This window comes from Acomys minous (assembly GCF_964271855.1).
Source record: "Acomys minous genome assembly, chromosome: 6".
Classification (NCBI taxonomy): Eukaryota; Metazoa; Chordata; class Mammalia; order Rodentia; family Muridae; genus Acomys; species Acomys minous.
The window spans coordinates 43,758,923-43,767,588 of NC_140487.1; the positions used below are offsets into that span (position 1 = coordinate 43,758,923).

The window sequence follows — 8,666 nt, forward strand, 5'->3', positions numbered from 1 at the left end:
ACTGTAAGAGTTCATGACTGTGGACCATATGGCAGACAGGAATCAATCTCCTGAGTCTGTGGATGAGAGCTTATCCATCACCAAAAGGTGGTCATATATCAGTGACCTGATTGTCATTGCACCTCAGAAAAATATTACGGCAAACAGAATAGCTATCAACCGAGAGCAGACTCCAGTCCAAGAGAGTCTGCTCATCAGGTACGATGGAGCAGCTGTTTCCCAGCGACTCATAGGACAGGAGTCTTCCTCACATTCTTAAACCTCTCAGCTCTGCAGCATCCTAAATCCGGTCTTGTCCTATTACTTTAGTGCTGTTTCTGCAAACTCCTTCTGTCTCTCCCTATATAGCCCGAGGCATCTCCTCTTACAGCCTGGGCTCTTGTTTCCTAAGCAAGCCTATCGAGGCCAGTGTCAGGAGTAAAACATTGTCTAGACTACTCCATCTTAGTCCCTGTGAGAGGGTTAGCTGCTTCTTCTTCTTCTTCTTCTTCTTCTTCTTCTTCTTCTTCTTCTTCTTCTTCTTCTTCTTCTTCTTCTTCTTCTTCTTCTTCTTCTTCTTCTTCTTCTTCTTCTTCTTCTTCAAGTTAGAAACATCTTTATTTTTAAACTCTGATCTACCAAGTTAGCATTTTCCACCAACTTGGGGAGCAGAGACCTTCACAGGTTTCACCATCTTTTGTTTGGGTGCTGCCTTCGCGGGGGCCTCGGCAGCAGCCATTGCTGTCTTCTTTGATGCCTGCTTAGCCTTTTTTGCTTCCTTGGCAACCCTGATAGCCTGCTCTCGCTGAGCTTTCCTAACTTCTGGTTTCTGGTTCCTCTTGGCCATTAAATCAGCAAGAGAGGCACCAGTAATGGCCCGCTGGAATCTGACTGCACGGCGGGTTCTTTTCTTTTGAATTTCTTCCGACTGTCCCTTCTTGTGTTTTCTTCTGTAGAGGACAGTCCAGTTTATCTGCTGAGGGTTCCTTTTGGAAAGGAATGCGGACTCTCATTTTGCATTAAGAAACTGGAAAACCTTCCCGTTGGTCCTGGCGTAGGGCCGCCCGTGTCGGGGTAGATCTTATACCCGCCGAAACTGCACAGCTCGACCTTCATGGTGATAGCTGCCGGCCGGCTGGAGGGAAGATGGCGAAGAGCGAGATTTAGCTTCTGAAATGTGGAATGATTCAAGTAAGAACTACATGTCAAAATGTAAGTTCCACTGTGGTTTGGAGCAGATAGGGTTTGAAGTGAACGTAGGTCATGTCTTAGGTCAAGTCAAGCAGTATAGCTAGGGCATCATACAAAAAATGTGCTCGTTTATGTAAACTATATGCTGGTTCTAGGTAACAAGCTAGATTGTCATTCAACATTGTACATACTGTGTTTTAATCACTCACTGTTTAATATAGCTGTGTCAGTTATAGCGGGATGCTTTTAGCTGTAGGCAAACAGAAAACAACTTAATGCAGCTTACATAATAAGTTGTTTTAGCAGGCTGGAGAGATGGCTCAGCAGGTGAAAGCATTTGACAGGTACACTTGATGACATAAATTTGATTCCCAATGGAAAGAAAGAACCAATTACCTCTACCACCACAGGTGTTCAATGGTGTATGCATGCACACACTTGTATGAGAGTGCACGTGTGCACGCGTGCACACACACACACACACACACCCAATAATAATAAATTAAATAATATTTTTAAAAGTGCAGGTATAGTGGTGCCCACCTGGAATCCCAGCACTCAGGAGGCTGAGGCAGGAGAATCATGAGCTCATGGCCAGATGGGAGTACATAAGATATCCTATTTAAAAGGGTGGGTGAATGGGGGGAGAAGATTAAGGTCCAGACTCAGGAGTCCACTTTCCCTTAGCATCAGCCAGATCTGACCTCCTGACTGGCTTCCTTTAGGATCCCCAAATGGCTATCATGGTCCTAGCAATCACAGGGAGATTGCTCTGAAGAATTGCTTTTCGTTACTAATCAAAATATTTCCCCAAAGCCTTTGGGGAAATATCTTGCCTCACTGGGATAACTGAATCATGTCCATGCTGACACTAATGTAAGTGGGATAACACCCACTTACCATTAGATTAGATTCAGGGCTAAGGCACAGCTGGTCTCCCAGGAGCATCTGTCTGTTTGCAACACGTTAGAGTTCTGTTAGCAATAGTTTGGATAAGTAAGTGACATGGCCACCCCAGCTCCCACATCTAAGATGGCATTTCCATTCTTAAAATGAAGATGCCAGTCCCATTGAACCAAGACGGGGGGCCATAATTGCAGCCACTTCCACTTAGCCAGCAGCCCTATTCCAGTGGTGAAGGAAGCTCAGCTGTGCTGAAATGTGCAGTGGTCATAAAAGCATCAGTGTCAGTAGCAGACAATTAGCAAGCACTCATCTTTGCCAGGCCTGGGTTAAGTGCCTTGAACGCTACGGGGAATGCTGTTCCTGGTGAGGCAAGCAAGACACAACATCTAAGTAGGCACTCACTCTGAGAGTTGTATATATGCAGTGGGCATCTGAAAATAGATGCCCCTTAAATTTTGTATGTTATAGTCCTAGTTTGTCTGGCCCACCTTTCTAGACCTCAAAACACTCAAAAGCACTCAAAACCAATGTCTCTGCAGTGCTGGGGGAGTAGGCCTCGGTACTCACAGAATCTCTCCCAAGGAACTGCTCTCAGCAGTTGTGTCCAAAGTCTTAATCTTTTCTACTGGTAACTTCTATCTAGTGACTGCTAAATATAAGGTATGAAGTCTGAATATTTGAGCATCAGCTCAGATAAACTCAGATGCGGAGATGCGGGCGGGGGAGGGGGGGTGGGCAGGGGGCGGTGTCATACGTCACGCTCCACATGGCTTCAGGCATTGACTTAACTAAGGCAATGAGAGAATGAAGAAAGGACCAACACAAGGACACACAAGCAGGAAAGCCGGCACTGGATGCACAGCAGTTACTCTGATGGAGGTCACCAACTGCAGTGGCAGCAATGGGTAACCTCAGGGCAGTTATTGTATACATCTGAGTCAAAGAGACATGTTTACTATGTACAGATGATAAGGACGCACGTTCAGATCGTCTCAGGAGTAGATTTCTGTAAGGGAACAGTTTCAGGCTGCGGTAGAGGAAGTTGTGGTTGATGGTTTCTGCATTGTCAGCATTTATACTCTGACTGGAGGAAGGCTTTGCCATTCCCTCCGCGCCTCATTCAGGGAAGGCTTTGCCACTCTCATGGGTCTGTGGCACTGGGCTCCTTAACACGGCTGTGCTCATGTCAACAATGTATATTTACTCAGGACTTCATCCACGCCCTACAGTCATCTTCCGTCAAAAGCAGCCCGCCGTGTTGGATGAGGACTTTCCTGTAGCTATGATACAGGTCATCTTCATTTACCCCATGCATTCCCTTCACAGGTGAGGGTATTCACCAATACCAACTAGCATTCAAACCTCCAGGATGGAGCGCTCCCCTCTTCTCAGAAAGGGTCTCACTATGGTAGCTCAAACAAGCCTTGAACTCGTGATCTCCTGCGTCAGCCTTCCCAGTGCCTAGCACAGACCCCCCCCCACCCCCCACCCCCCCGTCCACTTCTTAGTGAATTTGTCCCAGCTACAGTAAGTGCAGAAATAATTCCAAAAGCAGATAGTAAAATTAGTGTCTCCCATGGTAAAATGGAGTACTGATAGAGCCGAAGAGCAAGTCAGTTCGATTTTTAAAATCTGCCCTTGGGTGCTGAAGGAAGAAAACAGTAGAAAGGAGCACACAGGAGCATAGTATAGCTAGCACGTGAGAGACAGAGGAGAGACTAGTTACAAGGAACTAGACGGCTGTGCTTGGAAAAAGAGCTGTGCTCCAGAAAGACAAGGAAATCTGGGTGTGATTAGTCAGAAATTGAAGCCAAACGTAAGGTTTGACCTTTATATGATGTATATACCCATTGAAAAATCTCCCAGTGCCACACGAGTGTGCACACTTTTAGCTGTCAGCTTTTAAGTGATAAATGTGAATTCTGGATGCCTTTGGACACCTCGGCTACACTGAGAGTCTAAATTCCCGTTATATAGCTCATAGTTCATTATAGTCCTATAGCCAAGCCAGAAGGAAACTCTGAGTACCAAAGCCAGGATTTCACTGGGAAAACAGCAGAGCCCTTTTGGAGACTAAAAAAAATGCTCAACCAAGAAGAATACATCGAATTCTGGTCTCTGCTTTGTTATTATTTCTTTGTATCTTAGTTCCCTTTTTATTGCCGTTATGAGATACTGTGACCAAGATAACTTTTAGAAAAAAGAGTCTATGAGGGCTTAGAGTTTCAGAGGGTGAGCCCATGAATATCATGGCAGGGAGTAAGGCTGGTAGGCAGGTACGGTGCTGCAGTAGCTGAGAGCTTACATCCTCATCCACAAGTCAGAGGCAGAGAGGGAGGAGAGAGAGAGAGAGAGAGAGAGAGAGAGAGAGAGAGAGAGAGAGAGAGAGAGAGAGAGAGGGAGAGAGAGAGAAGTAATTTGGAACAGAATGGAATGGAATGGTATGGGCATTTGAAAACTTAAAACCCACTTCCAGTGACAAGGATTCAAACACATGAGCCTACGAGGGGCATTCTCATTCAAACCAGCAAAAAAAACACAAAACCTTTTTTTTTTTTTTGCTTTGCTTTGCTTTGCTTTGCTTTATTTTTGAGACAGGTTTTATGTCGCCCAAGTTGGCTTCCAACTTGTTATTTAGCTAGGAAATGTGCTTGAACTTCTGATCTCCAATTCCAACTACTTGAGGGCTGGGATTTCGGGTGTGTAACCACTACGCCTGGGTTAATGCGGCCTTAGATGTGGGATCCTGAGTTTCCTGCATGCTAGGCCAGCACTCTACCAGCTGAGCTGCATCCCTAGCCCCGGTCTTGTGATTAACAGGTGACACTCTTATACTTAGCATAGGGACATTTGAACTGGTGGGATTGAAAATCTCAAATCTCTGTGTTCAAACCCTGAAGACCTAAGCAGGGGCTTATTTTTTTTTTCTGGTAAAGGTTAATACTTGCCCACTCCTTACCTGGAGAGAGGTGAGACTTGCTGCAAAGGCTGTGTTAGGCAGCTTCAAAAATGGCCCCCATATTTCCTACTTCTGATAAACCTATGTTTGTGCAGTTTCTTTCTTCTATTTCTTTCTTTCTCTCTTTTTTTTGGGGGGGGGCAGGGAGCAGGGCTCTCTTTGTCTACACCCCTGGCTGTCCTGGAACTCCCTCTGTAGACCAGGTGGGCCTCAAATTCACAGAGTTCTGCCTGCCTCTGCCTCCTGAATGCTGGGATTAAAGGCATGTGACAAGCACCCCCTCTTTTTAAAGATGTATTAAAATACATATTTATGTGTTTTTGTTTGTGTGGAGGCATATGACTACAAAGATCAGAAGAGGGTGTCAGATCCCTGTAGAGTGGAGATATAGGCTGCTGTGAGCCCCCTGACATGGGACCTTGGAACCCAAATAGGGTTTCTTATAAGACCAGTATGCACTCTTTTCACCAATAAGCCATCTTTTCAGCCCTATGCATTGAACAGGGCTCACCGTGATCAACAGAATATTTCAGAAATGACAAGTCTGACTTCTGAAGCTAGGCCATAAAAGACATTTCTGCTTTCCTTATGTTTATGTTTATTTTTATTTTTGGACTACTCTTTCTAGGGAAAGCTGTTTTCCACTTTTCTGAGATAACCAAGAAGCATTGTGAAGAGACTCATAGAGCAAGGAACTGAGGCTTCTTTCCAACCACCAGTAAGTAACTGACATGTCTGGCAATATTCATGTTATGAACTCTTGGAAGTGATTACTCTTCCTCAGCTTTCAAGCGACAGAAACATCAGCTAATACCTTCACTCTAATTGTAGAGCCTTGAGTCAGAACTTGTGAGCCAATTCATCTCGTTGTTTCATACTCAGTTTTTAAAAGCTGTATAGCTAATTTGCTATACAGCAATAACTAAGTGATATATGTTCTCAGCAGCAATTCCTGCATCCCATTTTGATCATAAGACATCTAACTAGAACTAAATCAGAACATAATGCAGTTGAGAATGTTCTGGGCCGTCTAAGAAAAATAAATTAAACTTCCCCAAAGTAAACGTCATGATCCAGCTAGCAACATATGCAGTAGTAACTAGTATACTATATTTTTTTAAGGGATAATTTACACCCCAGAAGACAGGTCTAAAATATAAGTAGGATGGACCTGGGAAATGATGGAAACCATTAAGTATAGGGGCCAGAACCTCTATGAGAAGCCTAAGAGGGTGGACCACAAAGATCAGAGTAAGTGTATCAGAGTATGTATGCTACGCACGATGAGGAAACGCACCAGCTGGACTTGCTTCACAAGAGGGACTAGAATAGTTTCTGTCTACCAAAGTGACAAGGAATGGCTGTATATCACCAAGAACTCCCACAGGAGCTATCCTTTTGGGGGGAACCAGGCCAATGATAGCAGACGTTCTACAAACTTTTTGGTAATAGTAGTGATAGTAGGATCCTGAAAATAGAAGCAAGCTGGCCACAAGTGATATACTCCATAGAGATAGTAAATAGAATGCAAGACAATATGACAATGTCATGTCCAGCTGTATGAGCCAAAGAAGTGAGAAATGGGAATCAAAGCTGGGAGTGGTGGCATGCACCTTTAATCCTTCAATGCCAGCATGAGAGAGAGAGAGAGAGAGAGAGAGAGAGAGAGAGAGAGAGAGAGAGACCCAGACACACACACAACACACACACACACACACACACACACACACACACACACACACACACACGGACAGAGACAGAGACAGAGACTGAGAGACAGAGAGACAGAGACAGAGAGAGAGAGACAGAGAGAGAGAAAGTTCGTTCCAGGACAGCCAGGCTACACAGAGAAACTCTGACTCAAAAAACCAAAACAGTAAACAAAAACAAACAAACAAACAAAACCCCAAGTAAATCTGTGGAGTACTACCAGTTTTGATCAGTTCTTTCAGGGCCTGAGAACACATTTCTTTCCCTGTTATGAGCAGTGTGGCTAGCAACTGTCAAAGGAACCCCCCTCCTGGTACTATCATCTGCTGAAGAGATTCTTTACCCAAGATCACACTTCCTTTCTAGGCTGAGCCTATGTATGTCCAATGACTGACTAATGTGAGGATGCAACTCCCCCTCATCTCAATCCAGGAGGGCTCTGAAGGGCTGCAACTGCAGCCACTGTGGGATTGATGAGTTCTTTCTTACAACTGTACCATGACTTGTGTTATCCCTCAGCTCAAAAATACTATCTTAGCTTCCTAAGAGGACACATACTAAGATTACCTGATCAATGGACTCTTGGCATGCAAATTTTCACCTCATAAACTGTGTCTTAAGAACTCATCCTGCACATATATAACTTGTTAGGCAACCTCCTTTTCTACTCTGAAGCACCAGTGCAGGGTATGTTCTGAGGCATGCTCTCAGCCTTTCTGCTGGAGCCTTTTTGAAGCAATGGGAACAAAACTTCAGGTACAGCAATCCCCATCCCTTACACACACACAAACACACACACACACACACACACACACACACACACACACACACACACACCCCACCACCACCACCACCACCACCACCACCACCATTTTATAGGAGCAACTCAAGTCCTATGAGGCTTAGCAAACATTCACATAGCTTGATTCTGGAGGCTATGCACTTCACTAAGAATACACACAGATCCTGTCCTGGAATTAGTCAACTTTCCCCTGATGAGATGCTGCATTCAACCAACTAGGTTCTCACTTACAGAATGTACCTTTTGATTTCATGTTCGCTGGAAACTACCAGGAGGTTTCAGAGCGAGAAAGGGAAGATCGGGTCACCAGCAGAGGAATGGCCCTGACGTGTCAGCTGCAGCCTCGGCTCCCAAATCTGCACTGGGATGGTTCAAATGTACAGTGACCCTGGGTTTATGAATCCCGTTGGTTAATAAGTGATTATTGGTTAGGGACTTGCATACCTGTGTAGATCAGGTTTGTATCAAGTCCCATTTTCCTGCTCGCCTGGTCTCTTGAAGGCTGTGCGGTGTCAGTACCGTAGATACAGGAAATTCTGTGTCAATGGGACTTAAGTGATCTCCACTATGGCAGAGAGGCAGAGCATACTCAGCTGCTGAAGGTCACCTTGAAGCCTCGAGCTCTTTTTTAATAACTTTGTTCTCTATTTTCTTTCTCTGAAGTTTCTTAGTTTCTTAGTGCCAGGACTCCCATAACTTCTGTACATGTAACGTTAAGTAACACATAGGGCAATGGAACATGTAGTCACTTTCCATAAAAGCTTCTGCATCACTTCTGTATATAATGCACCTGTCTCTCCCCCCCCCCACCCCCTTCTACTGTAAGTGCAGAACTGAGGAATGCTCACAGCCTCTCCACTAGCGACTTCTGAGGCAATGGAAAGAAAGAAAACTCTAGGTACTACTGTCCCAACTCTGACACACATGGTTCCCAGCATCTCAGGACTTACCCCCCACCCTCCCACCCATGGCTCCGAACAATGGTTTTCTGCTTTAGAATGTCTGTCTTCTTCCTATGACTCACTTGGCAAGTTTCAGTATTGTCCTTGTCTGTCCTTGTCATTTCCTGTTCTTCTCACCATGGCAGATGATCCCTGGACCATCCTCAACAAGAAATAG

The 8,666-nt window shown here is 44.9% G+C and overlaps 1 pseudogene across 1 annotated transcript; it reads right to left on the bottom strand.

The window, feature by feature from the left end:
* Positions 1-566: 566 nt before the first annotated feature.
* Positions 567-1,172, bottom strand: LOC311600770 (large ribosomal subunit protein eL24-like; annotated as a pseudogene). The gene has a single exon. The product of its transcript is annotated as a large ribosomal subunit protein eL24-like (transcript).
* Positions 1,173-8,666: the final 7,494 nt, after the last annotated feature.